The sequence below is a fragment of the Cryptomeria japonica genome, chromosome 5 (genome assembly GCF_030272615.1).
Source record: "Cryptomeria japonica chromosome 5, Sugi_1.0, whole genome shotgun sequence".
In the NCBI taxonomy this organism is placed as follows: Eukaryota; Viridiplantae; Streptophyta; class Pinopsida; order Cupressales; family Cupressaceae; genus Cryptomeria; species Cryptomeria japonica.
Window position 1 is genome coordinate 368,643,720 of NC_081409.1, and position 16,246 is coordinate 368,659,965.

Below are 16,246 nucleotides of genomic sequence, written 5' to 3' on the forward strand. Positions count from 1 at the left end.
ACCTTGTGACACAAAAAACATTGAAAAATCGAAAAAAGTAAAGAGAAATAATTTCGTCCAATGGTGAAAACCACTTCGGTGGCGCCCTGGGCAAGTACCATGGTGAAAACTGGGTCACCAGCGCCATGTGTAGAGACATTGCTCCTCCCTCCTTCAGGATTCACTTTCATCCTTTCACTTTGCATACACTCACAACCTATTCATCCATAATAAACTTACACATTCCCATCATGGCTTGTTATTTATCTACCTAATATTGGTTCGCCATTCATAATAAACCTCCCTTTTCACTCCTTTCCATCCATAATAAATCAGATCCTATCTGTGGCTAAGGAAAATCCTACATTTAGTGATGGGTGTGGAACTAAGAACATCACATGTTTCGAGGAGTACAGTTTCTTACAACTTTCTTCAGTCTATCTATGCACAATCCACAATAAAGCAGCATCTGCATCACAAATCCGCAATAAAGTTTCATCTTCTCCACAATAAAGTATCAGTTTCATGGATTCAGTGAGTTTTAGATGAGACATAGCAGCAACAATGGGCTTCAACAAATCAAATCTTTCAACATACTCAGACAACATATGGTTCAGTGCTATCTATCCTTTCTGTGAAAGTAAACATTGTGACCACAATCAAATAAGACTTATACAAGTGACAAGAGACACTAAATTTGAGGACTACAGTGGATGTTGGTGTCGAGTCTTGGTTTTCTTTTGATTTTATCTTTTCCAGGATGTCTCTGACTAGAGATTCTATCTCCAGAATGTCTTTGACTAGAAAGGCAAGGATGGGGTATCGTCACCTATTTGTATTTTCTGTCTATGGATTGTCTCTTAGTAATGCTATGACTTGTCCAAGGATAGGAGGACACTGTGAGTCTAGTATGAACTGGGGCATTCCTTGTTTGTGACTGTCTTATCTCCATGCAAACAGGTACAATGACTTTCTGGGTCGAACATATGCCTCGATTGTCATAACCTACTTGCCATAATAAAGCTCAATGATGATAATGCACAAGAAGCTCTTTCACTTTCATATCTTTTGTCTTTCATCCCCCTTTCTTGATTGATTTCCATCATCCTTCTTAAGTCCGCGTAGCTTGCTATCACATGACTAAGTATAATGACACACCAAAAACATTTGCATTTCATGTAGTTGCACCTGCATTACCACATATAAGCATTTCATACATACATATAGATATCACAGCTGCATCACATCCTGCACACAACACCTGTTAGCACATTTTATATTCTCATCATGTAAATAATTATTTGCATTATCATATTCATCTGCATTACATACATTCACATTTGCATCATGCATACACATATAAAACATAAAAGAACAGAAAAATATATTGCATTATATCATATACATATTTGCATCCATATCATAAGCATCACATAAGAACATCTCATCACATAGGTACACATGCATATAGCTGCCGCAAAGATGAATCATCAGATATATATATCATAAAGTGTCATGATACAATGATGTCAAAAAAATCATATGGCTACAATCACCCGAAGGTGTCTACATCATCATACAAAAATGGTACAATACTGATACATAGGCAGCCCTCTATGGCTATGATGAACTCCCTCCCTCGGAGCTGCCTGGCCTCAATGGAATCTGAGCCCCTAAAGGACCTGCCCTAGGATCATCCCTCCTATCCCCTCTATCTAGTGGTGGTGGAGGACCCATAACCCCACCACTCGGTGCTTGTCTCCTTTGGCTCCCTCCTGTAGTTGTCGCTATCCGCGATGGTCTATGGAAGCTCCTCGCCCACTGATCCGCTGGCACTACACCATAATAGAGATCTTGCCAGTAGGCAATCTCCTCCCTGGCCTATAGAACATAGGCATATTTGGCCCCTGTGTCCTCTGCTGCCTATCTCCCAACCCTTAGTGTTGTCTTAGCCTCTATGTAGTGCTAAATGGCCTAGTCTCGCTCCCGCTCAGTATCTCAGAGCCACCTCCTAAGCCTATCCCTCTCCCTCTCCAACTCCTAGATCTCATTTGCTTGTCCCTGGAAGATCTCCCTCAGCTCCATCAACTCATCCTCCTCGGCCTCAGCCCCCAGTGGCTCTACCTGTGGCTCCCCCTATATGGGTGCCTACCCCTGTGCCTGTGCCTATACTGGTGCCTGCCCCTATGCCTGTTCCTATACTGGTACCTGTCCTAGTGCCTATACTAGTACCTGTCCCTGTACCTATCCCTGTACCTGCACCTATCTGGGACCCTGTGCTACTGGCACCTGTAGCGGCAATCCACCATGACCCCTCACCACCCGAGCCTGCCTATCATCTCCACCCTCCCTCCGCGGTGCAACCCTCCTCTCTCCAACTACTCCCCTCCTCCTCCGTCAGCCTCTACCACCACCATCTACATCATCATCCCCATCCCCACCACCATCTCCATCTAATAACTCTCCTGGATCCGTCAGGCATGGGAATGGATGCTCAACCCAGTATGCTATGTACTCGGCATCCATGCCGGCATCCTCAATCTCTGGCCACATGTCCCAGGGTAGGGGCATCATCTCTACCAACTACGTAACAGCCTGATCATATGATAATAGGGGCCCAAACTGTGCCTGATCTCTCACAATTTGTGCATACATGCCTGAACCCCGTGGCATCCGCTGAATCTTACCGAACTGCCTGCCAACCCTATCCACTAGCTGCCTCTCCAACACACAGGGTGTCCACCCAATCAAGTACCTACTCCAAAAGGTGTAGGGAAGCTCAACCGCATCATCCTCCCACTGCTCGCATCCCAGGTATGGCCTCCATATGATCATATCAATGTCATCTATCACCCGCCGCCAATGCTCCAACCTGCCAATCTGTGGCTACGACGTGATCATGTCATAGGTGAACAAAACTACATCCATGACCTCTACCCCTGAAGTGTATCGGTCTCATCACTGGTAGATGCTCATAGGCCCACACTTGGAACAATGTCACCCCGCAGCCCAATCCCACTGATCCGTGGTATACAAACTGATGCAGCTCATAGTACAGGTGTGCTAGCACACATGGTCCCCAAGCATATCTGGTGTGCTGTGTCACTAGTATCTCCAGTGCACCTCCCCAGCCTATAGCCAACCCTCGTGACGCTCTATCAGGACACAAGAACCCCCTGATTGCTCCTCCTATCACTGCTGGTAGCACCAATCCTATAGCAGTCATGGTGTCCCAAGCCACATGTCCTGCCCTCATCTCCAGTCCTGGGTCTCAGAACACTCGTCTCAGGGCCTCCCTGTCTCCATCTTGATCATACGAAATCAGCTCCCCGTCGATCGGTATCCGCAAAATCCTATATACATCCTCGAGGGTGACTGTCATCTCTCCCATTGGCAAATGAAATGTACATGTCTCGAAGTGCCATCTCTTCGCCAGCGCAGTCAATAGTCCCATGTTCGCCCAAAACTCAGACACATACAACACATGTCTCAATCCCATAGCCTTGATCGCAGCTCCCTCCTCGGCTGTCAGCTCAGGTTGCAATCTTTAAGTCGATGGGAATCTCTCCCGTGACTCCAACATAGGCAAATACTCTTGCAGTCAATCAAATCAATCATGTCAGTCATCGTGGCATTCCCTGTTCATCACAAAATGCTACTTTTTATCTAAATGCATATGGCATTCTATCCTGGTGACACTCACTATTCATCACAAAGTGTTGCTTCTATCCTAGTGGTACTCCCTGTTCATCACAAAGTAGTACGTGTGTGACACTCACTGTTCATCACAAAGTGCTGCTCACATTTGCACTCACTATTAATCACAAAGTGCTGCTCATATTTTAGTACTCCCTATTCATCACAAAGTACTATATCTTGGTACTCACTGTTCATCACAAAGTGCCTTGATCTATTCTAGTCTTCCCTAGAGGACCTGCTTGAGTGTATCCTCTCAGTAGCTTATCCAATCGACAACGTATGTTCATCACAGAACTGCCGATTTGACCTAGAAGACACAAATTCACATTTTTTGGACACAAACGTGCTTACCTGACATAAACGCGCTTGAAGACTGCATAGACGCGCCTGAAAAACACAGACGCACCTGACAAACACAGACATGCCTATGCTCTGCACAGACGCGCCTGGGCGACATAGACGTGCCTAAACATCACAAATGTGGCCACATTTGGCACAGACGCGGTTTCCAGCACAGACGCACCTAGCACAAACACAGACGCGCTTCACGAGCATAGACGCGCTTGGCACCAAAGCAGACGCGCTTGGATGTTTTTGGACTTTTTTGGGATCCTATTCTAAGTGCATTTATTGCCCTATCTACCATGCATTAATGACAACAATAAATGCATCAAAGTACGAGGAGGTTTGGTGGTACTTATCGGCTCTCCTGCCTCTACTGGCCTCTGAAATCGATGAACGCGGTTGAATCTGTGAATGAAGGCCATCGCTGCTGATTGCTACTGCTCTTTTCTCTCTCTACACTCTGCTCTCGTGGATGTGTAGATGACAATGAGGATTTATTTTCCCCCGTGGTCTATCTTATAGACTACCCTAGCCCTAGCCCTCACCTCCTGAGTTAGTCTTCATTATCTCGTGACTTTGTCACTTTATCCGGTCAGTCCATTCTAGCCTTTCTTTCTTATCGAGAGATTGTCTACGATCTTTTCAGACATTTTCATCCAATCTCTCGAGGGGGCATATCATTCCCATCTTGGGGCAAATTTGTATCAATTCATCTTATCTTCTTTGAAACAACACGACAAGTTGCATTGTCTCAAAGAGGTGCAAAATGTAGACACCTAAAATTGTCCAATCTTATTTAATTATGTAAGCTTAATTCTTCTATTAATTAAATAAATCTTTATTTATTTAATTAATTCATTTATCCTCTTCTAGCCTTATTTCTCATTTAAATAAATACATTTATTTATTTAAATTATCCTTTTCCTAAAATTAAATAAATATCTTATCTATTTAATTATCCCACTTCTTCTATTAATTAAATAAATCTTTATTTATTTAATTAATTCATTAACCTTTTCTACCCATGACATATGTCATTCATCTCTTAATTCATACACTACCTATCCCTTTCATTATTTTATTATTTCCTTTACCTACCCTTTAATCATAGCTGACCTCCTTTTACACCTCTCAATCTTATCCCTCCATTTCATATAGTGTATTCTATATAAGGAGAGGCTTCCTTCATTATCAAACCCTAATCAATTATCCTAATCATCTTTTATGCACTTGACTACACTACGATCCTACTTGCAACTACATTTCGTTCTTTGTTTAGCTCTTGTGCACATAAAATCTGAGAGCAAATATATCAAGCAAGATCAATGGAGATAGGAAGAATGGAGATCCAAACCCTATTGGACATGTGATGGTATAATCTTTGTGATTTCATTTGATTTGCATTGTCTTAGGTAATCTTCATATGCTATGGTGGATCTTTGTTGTTGTTAGGCTAGGGTTTTGTGGTTGAATTCATTTAGCCTTTCAATATTGTTATTATTGTTACCCATTTTCACCATATACAGCTGGAATGTGTTGTTGTCATTAATGTCAACATATTCTTGTATTGCAAAGAATTGGTATGTCGTAGAGAGTTGTTTTGGGTGATCCATTACAGATATGCTGATGCAGATTAATGGGTTTTGAGATACTTATCTCTAATTAATTTAGTATGAATTTTAGTGTTCCGGAAGACAATTTGGTCGAGTTATGTGATCTGGTGTAATGGTTGGTTTTTTTGTTATCTTTGTACTGCAAATTTGTTATTTCTAGATTGTATTGCTCTAGAATGATTATATCTTATTGTGGATTTTGGAGAGTATTTGGGATGTTCATGCGAGTCCTTAGATCTGGTGGTTCATGATTTGGAACTTCACAAGTGTATCTTTCAGTTTGTCCATTGATGTTCTTGAGCTCCGATGATGAAATAATGATGATTCTTGTTATCTGAGTTGTTGCGGTGGAATTTATGTTGCTTACTGATGTTCTCTGATTGTGTTGTATGCATTTTGGTGGTCCACATTGATCATGCTATGCGTTATTGAAGATTTTATTGGTCCGGTGATATTCATCATGTTATGCGATATATTCGGTGGTTTAGCATGTTGTAGATGATCTTGATGAATTATTTAGTGGTGTTGCATGTTTGAGGGTTTGAAATGGGTCCATTCTATGTCCTTGCCGACATTGTATTGGTCTAGTTATTGATTTATGTATCGTGTGATGTAATTTTGTAATTAGGTCTTATGTGTTGAGCTAACCTTAAGGTTAAGGTTGATGATTTGTATAAATAAGTGTTGTGATCATGTAAGATGTGTGTTTGTGGCTGGATCTATGATCTATAAGAGTATTGTATGTGTGAACAAGTGAAGTAATCTTTTGGTATTGGAGAAGAGAAGAGAACTGTTGTTGTGCAGACAGTGTGCTTAATCGAAACTCTAATTAGGCATTTGGAGATGCTATTCTTTCAATTCATGTAATCCGGATTGTTGTCCGATCTTTGTAAGCTAGTGAGCCTTCCCAGGGTTGTTTCCCTTTGTTGTTTTTGATTAGTAAGATCTAGGCAATGTGCATGAATGCGTGTACATTCCCCATTGTAATATTTATATATACTACTGTAGAGTATCACCATATTGTGGGTAGGTTGGCACCATTATTTTTCCCTTAACCGGGTATTCCACATCAAAAATCTGTGTGTTATGTGTGTTGTTGATGTGGTGTTTATCTTTTCTATTGTTGTTCTTGATCAAAGCTAAATTTTAGGTTGATTTGTTTGAGTTTGGTGAAAACTGATTCACCCCCCCTCTCAGCTTTCTTGTAATGTTGCTGCCCTACTGCCAACAATTGGTATTAGATCTAGATTCTTTGAATCTTGACCGCTTGGGAAGATCTGGGATGACAGTTGTTGTTTTCAAGAAGGAAAGTCTAAGATTTGATGAAAATAATTACTCTATATGGAAGAACCAGATGAAAGTTCACTTGAATTGTCTTGGAGAAGATAATTGGAAGATTACAAAGAATGCATACATTGTCCCTCCAAATGGCCCTATTACTTTAGCTAAGATCAAGGATGTTGAACACAACATAAGAGATAAAGAAGCCTTACTGAGTTCCCTGACTGATGAAGAGATGACTAATGTGATGGGATTATAGACTGCACATGAGATTTTGGAGAAGCTACAAACCCTATATGAAGGAGATAAAAATGTGAAAGTTGCTAAATTGTAGAGCTTGAAAGGAAAGTATGAGTTGATGAGAATATTTCATCCTTTATGGCTAAAGTGAATGATCTTGTGCTAAACATCAGATGTGCTGGTGGAGTCCTTGAAGAAGATGAGATTATGGATAAAGTGTTGAGATATTTGCCTCCTGCCTATAATCATAAAGTTGCTACTATTGATGAGATATGGACTATGATAACTGTGACAAGAGATATGTTGGCTGGGAAGATTGCTTCTTTTGAATTAAGAAAACTTGGAGAATCACATGGCAAAACTGAGACTACATTTAAAGCTACTATATCCGGGAAGCAAAAGTATGATCCAGGGGAAAGTTCAATTTGGGAGTCCAGATATGAAAGAGAAATGAGAGATATGGAAGAACATGAAAGGGAATTGGAAGATCTTGAAGCAATTATTGCTAGAAGGTTGCCTAAGGGAGCCAGTAATTATGAAGGGAAGTTACCTTTGAAATGTTTTTCATGCAATAAGATTGGTCATTTTGCTTCTAGGTGTCTTGAAAGAGTGTCAAAGTATGATAAGTCTTACAAGCTTAATCAGAAGTATAAATATAAAAAGATATGTTATTATTTTGTTGATGAAGGTGTGACAAACGATGAGTTCGAGAAAGGGAATTCAGAAGATGAATGTCTTCATTGCTATCAAGGAAGATGGTCTGGTATCTGCTGATACTACAAGTTGTATTGTTGAAGAGAAAGCTTTGGTTGAAGAGAAAGATGAATGGGTGATTGATAGTGGTTGTTCACATCACATTATAGGTGATAAAGGTAAATTTGTGAATATGGAGAAGTATGATGGTGGTGTAGTAATATTTGGAGACAACAAATTTTGTGTAATCCATGGTAGAGGTTCTATTTCTCTTAGTGGTAAGCATAATATTGATGATGTTTTATATGTTGAAGGTTTGAAGCATAATATTTTGAGCATTGGATAGATGGTTGATAAGGGATATGATTTACAATTAAAAAATGGGAAATGTAAGATCCTGAATAGCTCTAGTATAGAAATTGCATCAGGAACTAAAACTAAAGGTTATATCTTTCATCTGAATGCTGGTGAGAAAAGTTGCTTGATTGCTCAGATTGATGAGAGTTGATCATGGTATAGAAAGATGTGTCATGTTAACTTTGACTACATGATTAAGATTAGTTATACTTAAGATGTTAGAGATTTGCCTAAGATAGTGAAGCCTACTAGTCTAGTATGTAAAGACTGTCAATTGGGAAAGCAAACAAGAATTTCATTCAAGAGAAAATTGTATTCATCTAATAGATTATTAGATCTTGTGCATACTGATTTATGTGGATTGTCTAGGGTAAGAATCTTGCAGGGGGGTAGATATTTTATGTTGCTAATTGATGACCATTCTAGGATGATGTGGGTAGCTTTTCTAAGGGAGAAATCTGAAATACTAGAGAAGTTCAAAATATTCAAAGCTAGAGTGGAGACAAAGACATGATTGAAGCTGAAGTGTTTAAGGTATGACAGAGGAGGAGAATTCACTTCTAGTGAGTTTAACTCCTTTTGTGAAGAGCATGGAATCAGGAAATAATTATCTGCTTCGAGAACCCCTCAACAGAATGGAGTTGTTAAAAGGAAGAACAAAACTATTTTGGATGCTGCTAGAATTGCGATGATTGAAGGAAATGTTCTACATATCTACTGGAGAGAAGCTCTTAGCATTTCTATGTACACATTCAACTGGGTACATATCAAAGGTGATTCTCGTAAAACTCCTTATAAGCTATGGTTTGGTCACGTTCCTATTGTTAGAAATTTTAGAATCTTTGGAAGAAAATGTTATATCAAAAGAGATGAGGATATAGGAAAATTTGATGCAAGACGTGATGAAGAAATCTTTTTGGGATATTCAACTAAGAGAAAAGCCTACCAATTTTACAACAAGAGGTTGAGAGAGATAGTGAAAAGTGTGAATGTGAAGGGTGATGAATGTCATGAGAAGCAAATCAGAGCATGCAGATATGAGTATAATGATTAGGATGTTACTTCAAAGCTAGTGCAGACTCCAAGCTTAAAGCAGAGTGATTCGGAAGAGATACTACTTCAAGATGTTGTTGCCAGTGAAGAAGTTCAAGAGACTGAAAAATCAGAAAAATCAGAAGACCCCTAGGTATGTAAGATTAAATCATTCAGAGAATCGGATTATTGGTGATGAGAATAAAGGTGTGATGACTAGGAGAAGGATTGCTACTGAAGAAACATGTTTGATTTCCAAAATTGAGCCTAAAGATGTTGTTGAAGCTTGTAAAGATCAAAATTGGGTAAAAGAAATGGAAGAAGAGTTAGATTAGATTGAGAAGAACAATACATGGGAACTTGTTCTGAGACCTAAGGACAAGAATTTAATTTGTAATAAATGGGTATTCCAGAATAAGTTGAATGAAGATGGAGAAGTTGTTAGAAATAAACAAAGATTGGTATGTAAGGGATATTCACAAATGGAAGGTATTTATTTTGAGGAGACTTTTGCTACGTTAGCTAGAATTGAAGTTGTTAGACTATTTCTTGCATATGTTGCTCATATGAAATTAAAGGTATATCAGATGGATGTGCAGTCAACCTTTTTGAATGGTGAATGGGAAGAGGAAGTCTACATTGAGAAACCAGATGGATTTTCATTGACAGATGAAGAAGACATGGTATGCAAATTGAGGAAAGAATCGTATAGACTTAAATAAGCCCCTAGAGCTTGGTATGTCAGATTAGACATGTATTTGATGAAGTTAGGGTTCTATAAAGGTACTTTTGAAAGTAATTTGTATTTCAAGATTGATAATGATAATATTTTGATTATTGAAGTCTTTTTTGATGATATTATTTTTGGAGGAGATGATGATTTGAGTAAGAAATTTGCTGATGATATGCAAAAAGAATTTGAGATATCTATGATAGGTGAGATGAAATTCTTTCCAAGATTGCAAATTACACAGATTGACAAAGGTATTTTCATATCTCAATCTAAGTATGTGAAGGGATTGTTGAAGAAGTTTGGGTTAGATGATTCCAAACCTATTGGAATTCCTATGGTGACTGGATGCAAGATGACAAAAGATGATGAATCTTCAAAGGCTAACCAGACCCTGTATAGATCTATGATTGGTGGACTGCTATATTTGACTCAGACTAGACCTAACATTATGTCACAACTCAATTCAGACCCTAGTTAGATTTACTTTGACATGCCATATACTGATACTATTAACATTTTGCACATGATGACTTGATTAGATTTTTAACGACGATTAGATGGTATTTTATTATTTAATGAAATTAATGATGGTTATTTATTTTTATGATGATGTATAATGCTATAATGTCATTATTTAATGATAATGATTTATGTTGTTTAGTTATGATGCTTAATGTTATTAATTCTTTTATGTGATAATGATGTAATACATTTTTGATATCATGATTTGATGACTTTTCGCCAAGCATGAGGTGGTTGCAGGTTAACTATCGAAGGTAGACATATGACCGAGGAGGGGTTTTGTAGTCGGTCGGTGGTGACCTAAGGACTAGAACCCTATGCAAAAACACCAGTTAGATAATAATTAGTAAATTGAATTCGAAAAATTAAAAATAAATTTATTGAAGAATTTAATAATTAAAATGTAATAATAGATTATTCGTTAATTAAATTTATAAAATATGTAGATCAATGCTAGAAAATTTATTGAAAATTTTAATATATGACTCTTCAAAAGTTAAAATTAATAAATAAAGAGATTAATTAAAATATAACAATTAATTCTTCGAGGGAGAATATTTGATAGTTAAATTATAAAAAATGGTTTAAGACATAAGGTATAATAATTTAATCTATAAAATATTATATTAGAGAGTTAAATATAATAAATAAAAATAATCGCTTTATTTGAAAGTTGAAATGATTGTAAAATTATAAAATTGATATGCACAATAATTAAATTAAAAGATAAAATATAATAATTAAATGATTAAAATATTGATTTTAAGATTTGGAAATATTTAAATTTCATGTGAGGACAAATTGGAAATTTATAAGGAAAATTATAATTGTAAATTCTAATATTACATGCATGAGTAATTTTTAAACCTTTTTGTGTAATAAATAATAAAATTGAGGGAAATTATAATATAAACATGCAAATAAGAAAGAAAATTTTGAATTACAAAATTTACATGCGTGCATATAAAAATATAAGAGAGTTATGTGTTAAAATATAAAAATGACAAAAATAAAAACATGCAAGAATTAATAAAGAATAATTTTTTAAAAAAAAACTAAAACTTAGCACATATATGTATATGCATTCGAAATATTATTGCTACAATGAGTTTTCTAATTGAAATAAAATCATGCAAATAGCTAAGTTTTATTTTTAGAGCTCATTATTAAATTATTTTTCTTTAAATTCATGCATCTTACATGCATTGAATCAATCTAAGTCTAATTATTTATAAATTTAGGCTTGTCTAACCAATTTACACATCAAGTTGGCTGGAAAATTTAGTCTTCTTCTCTACGAATTTTGGAAAATCCATTGAGTGATGAATGTCGAATCCCAATTATCTACTCTTGTCTAGGTTTTGTTTACTTGATATGTTCTTATTTGCAGTTTTCAATTAATTTATTTACTATCTATGTTTGTTGATTCCTTGAATCTGTTTATTGGCATTAGATTTGATTATAAGAAGTACAAGAGAACTAATTCTTCTTCTTATCTACTCTATCTCTATTCTTGCCTTTGTCATCTTTTTCCTCTCTTAGTCTCTTTGTATAAATATTCTTTTGATAAAAAGCAATTAGAATTGGTATAAGGCATTGATTCTCCCTTCTACCATACCTCTTCACCATCCCATCTCAGCGTCTGAGTAATGATCTGTAGATTTTATTGTTTTTCGCCAGGTGATATCTTTTCCACCTCCCTTTTTCTCATCTCCCATTTCCCATGTATGGACTGCTAGAAGAAAGGCGAGAAGGAGGGGGGCGATATGTGCTAGTTATAAATGAGCAAAGAAATTAATATAAAACAGTAGAAAACTAATAACATAAACACAAAACACAAGTTTAACGTGGTTCACCACTAAGTGGCTATGTTCACCAGAAACGCAGGGAGTTCTTCTTTTAATCAATAATGCAAATACAATACTACAATACATGACTGTACATGTCTATATATACATTCACATTCAAGTTTAGAATGAAGAGTTCGGAGAAGATGAAAGGTCGTGACCATTGGGCTTCACATCCCAACAATCTCCCACTTGAAGCTCAATTGACATAGTCATGCCACAACATTCCCTACATTTCCAATTCTTCATCTCGCAATCAGGTGTATTAAAGACTTCAATTTTGCCAAATTTTTCTCACAGACACTACGAGTAAGCCTTTTCCAATTTAAACCAGACTCAAAAATATCTTCTCCTACTACAAACTCAGTCACAAACTTGCCCATCAAACCATCAGGTTCAAAATAAACTCCTCTTTCATCCACAAAAGCGTTTGGCATTGCAGCCTCATGAAAACTTAAACCTGTCCATGATGGATTCATTTCTACTGGTACATCCACAGGACCTTTGTCTAATATGGTAAAAAATGTATTGAGGGCAGCCAATTCCTTTTTCAGCTCTTCATTTATTTTTACTATAGAAAACTCCCTCTCTTTTGTAAATTTCTCTCTCAATTCTGCCATTTCATCTTCCATACGGCATATTCGCTCTGTGGGAATAAAATTTTCCTCCCACAGTTTCTCAATTCATTTGTATAGGTAATCGTTTGAGCTGTAGGCCTCACCTTCTTCAAGGTCATCTTCATTCACCATTTTCAAGACTGCATCCTCCTCACCCCAGGAGGCATCTTCCTCATCTTGGAAGGCAAATAAACCAGTCTCTTCTTCTTCAAACAGCGAATACAAAAAACCCTCTTCTTCTTTAGACAAAGTCTCCTCCTTTTCCTAGCCATCCCACCAATGTCATTTGGTTTCAACCTCCACTTGGACATCACTCTCTACCGAGGCTAGGCTGCCAAGAAATTTTTTGATGACTGATTCAACTTCATCATCTGAGTCTTCAGCCTATTTGTCAATAACATAAAAGCACCCAGCTCCAAGATCAAACACAGAGTAAGGGAACTCATATCTAGGATCAACTACCCAATTGGATCCCATCTCTGCTCAACATTTCACCATAGATCTGATGCCAATTGTTAGTTATAAATGAGAAAATAAATTAATACAAAAAAACATAAAGCTAATAACATAAACACAAAACACAAGTTTAATGTGGTTCACCACTAAGTGGCTACGTCCACCAGAAACGTAGGGAGTTCTTCTATTAATCAATAATGCAAATACAACACTACAATACATGACTGTACACATCTATATATACATTCACATTCAGGTTTGGAATGAAGAGTATGGAGAAGATGAAAGGTCATGACCATTGGGCTTCACATCCCAACAATATGTGCTAGGTGTTGTGTTTGGGGCTGGGAGATTTTGAACTCCCAGACCCTCCTCTCTACTTCTCTCCCAACCTCTCTCTCTCACCTACAGCTATAGAGCTTTAAAAAAATAGGGAGGGAGCAATACTGCTATTCCACACTATACTTCGACCTGCTCATCTCCCAACACCTCCAACCCACCTTGCATACCATTTTTCCCTCATTTTTTCAGTTTTCATGTAGTCTGCAGATAGTAAGGATTCAATCAAAGGGAGGGGTTTGTAATTTACACATAACTAAATCACCTCTCCCATTCTGAATAGCCATTTCAAATTTTTCATTCTTCCCCACGTTCCTCCATCTTTGTGCCCTTTTTGGTCTGTCGGCACTAGAATTATTTTTAGCCAGGGTAATAATAGTTTTTTGGTTTTTATTTTTGTTTTTATTTTGCTAAAGATTTCTATTGATTGGTATTAGTTTGCTTGATTAAAGTTAAGGCTTAGCTTACTTTTCTCTAAAAGTTTGATTACTTACCGAGAATTAGGGATGATTTATGAATAAGTAAATAAAATAAAAATTATTAATTGACACAAATCTAGATAAATATTATGATTTGAAGTTTTATTTTAAAACTCAAAATCATGGAATAGGATTTGATTAACCAAATAAGGAAATTGATTTTTACTTGGAAAGGAAATTAATAAAATTTGAAGTATAATAAATATTATTTCTGACATTAATCCGAGGAGGGTTAATTTTTCTGTCTATGAGGGATGCTTATGGAACATGGTGCTTGTTTATGGGCTAACCATGGAAGGATGATATTTCTTCACTTCCCCAATAGGGTAATTATGCCCATCATAATTATTTATTTTTCTCCCTACCATAATGCATGTAGTTAGTTAAACCAGGATGGGTTGTTAGTTCTACATGAATGCATAGGTTCCTTTCTTGCTAGTTGGTACCGACTTGCTAGGATACTCCATCATGAGGGACGAGAGCTTATCAAGAGCACCAAGAAGCTTATGCTTCGTTTAGCTAGGCAGATAAAATTCATGGGTCATATGTGCATCATTCGATTTGCAAGAGGAGGTTACCCAAGACAACAAAGACGACACATCCAGAGACAAAGAAAATTAGAGATTCTAGATAAATTTAATGTAATTATTATAAGATGTAAATTTTATCTTATTGTAAAAGACCAAGATGGTCACATGTAAAATTTATGTAAAAGACCTATAAGGTCCATGATGTAATGCAACAGGAAGTCACCATGCAATGTAACTAACAAAAGAGAGAAGAGAATTAGCTACTAACATGCATGATTTACTTTATGTATATTAGTTTTCTTTTCCATATGCATGCATGTTCATGTTTAATTTCTAGTTAGTTGATTTACTTATGTATTTTTCATGTTAATCTAAATTGTAATGACTCATGCACACATTTTCCTTCAACGCATGCACACACTTAACTCGATATCTTAAATAATTATGGGTTTTGCATGTTATTTAATCTTTATGTGCACTTTACTTTTGTTACTTTACTACACACATATTTATTTTTTGCATGTTAGACATGAGATGCATGGATGTTTTGTTCACTTATTTATTACTCGCATGTCAGTTATCATACACTTCACATGTACATTAATGGCTGATTTGATTTTAATTATGAACATTAGTTACTATGGTGCTTTAACTAGGGTTAGGACAAGCGGGTCCTTACACATTATGAATGTTGTATGTCTTGTTGCAAGATTTCAAGATGATCCTAAGGAAAGTCATGTTACTACTATAAAGAGGATATTCAAATATTTGAAGGGAACAATTGATTATGGTTTGTGGTATTCAAAGAATGATAATTTCACCTTAAATGCCTATACTGATGCTGATTGGGAAGGTGATGTTGATGACCAAAAGATCTCTACTGGTGGAGCATTCATTTCAGGAAAGAAGTTGACTTCTTGGGAAATTAAGAAGCAAGATGCTATTTCTTTATCTACTGCAGAAGCTGAATACATTGTTGCTACTAGCAACTATACTCAGGTACTTTGGATGAAGAAGATGTTGAAGGATATTAGAGTTATTTATAATGAGCCTACTATTATATATTGTGATAAATATAGTGCTATCAATATTTCTAAGAATTTTGTGTTGCATTCTAAGATAAAACATATATCAATCAAGTTTCATTTCTTGAGAGAGAAGGTGAATGAGAAAGAAGTTAGATTGGAGTATGTATCTACAAAGGAACAGATTGTCAATATTTTTACCAAACCTATGTTTGTAGAAACATTTGTATATCTAAGAGAAAAGTTAGGGGTGATTTCCCCTCCTAGTATGAACTAGATTCATTGAACTGCATCGATCTGGTGGACTTCATAGTCTTATTCTGATATCCAGATTGATGAGTAGGTGCTGCTGCTCCAAGGGAGTAGTCAATGTCTAATTCAATTGTTTAGATTTGTGAGTTTATCCAAAGGGGGAGAGATTGTCTTTCCAAAGGGAAGAGATTATCTGTAAGGGGGAGA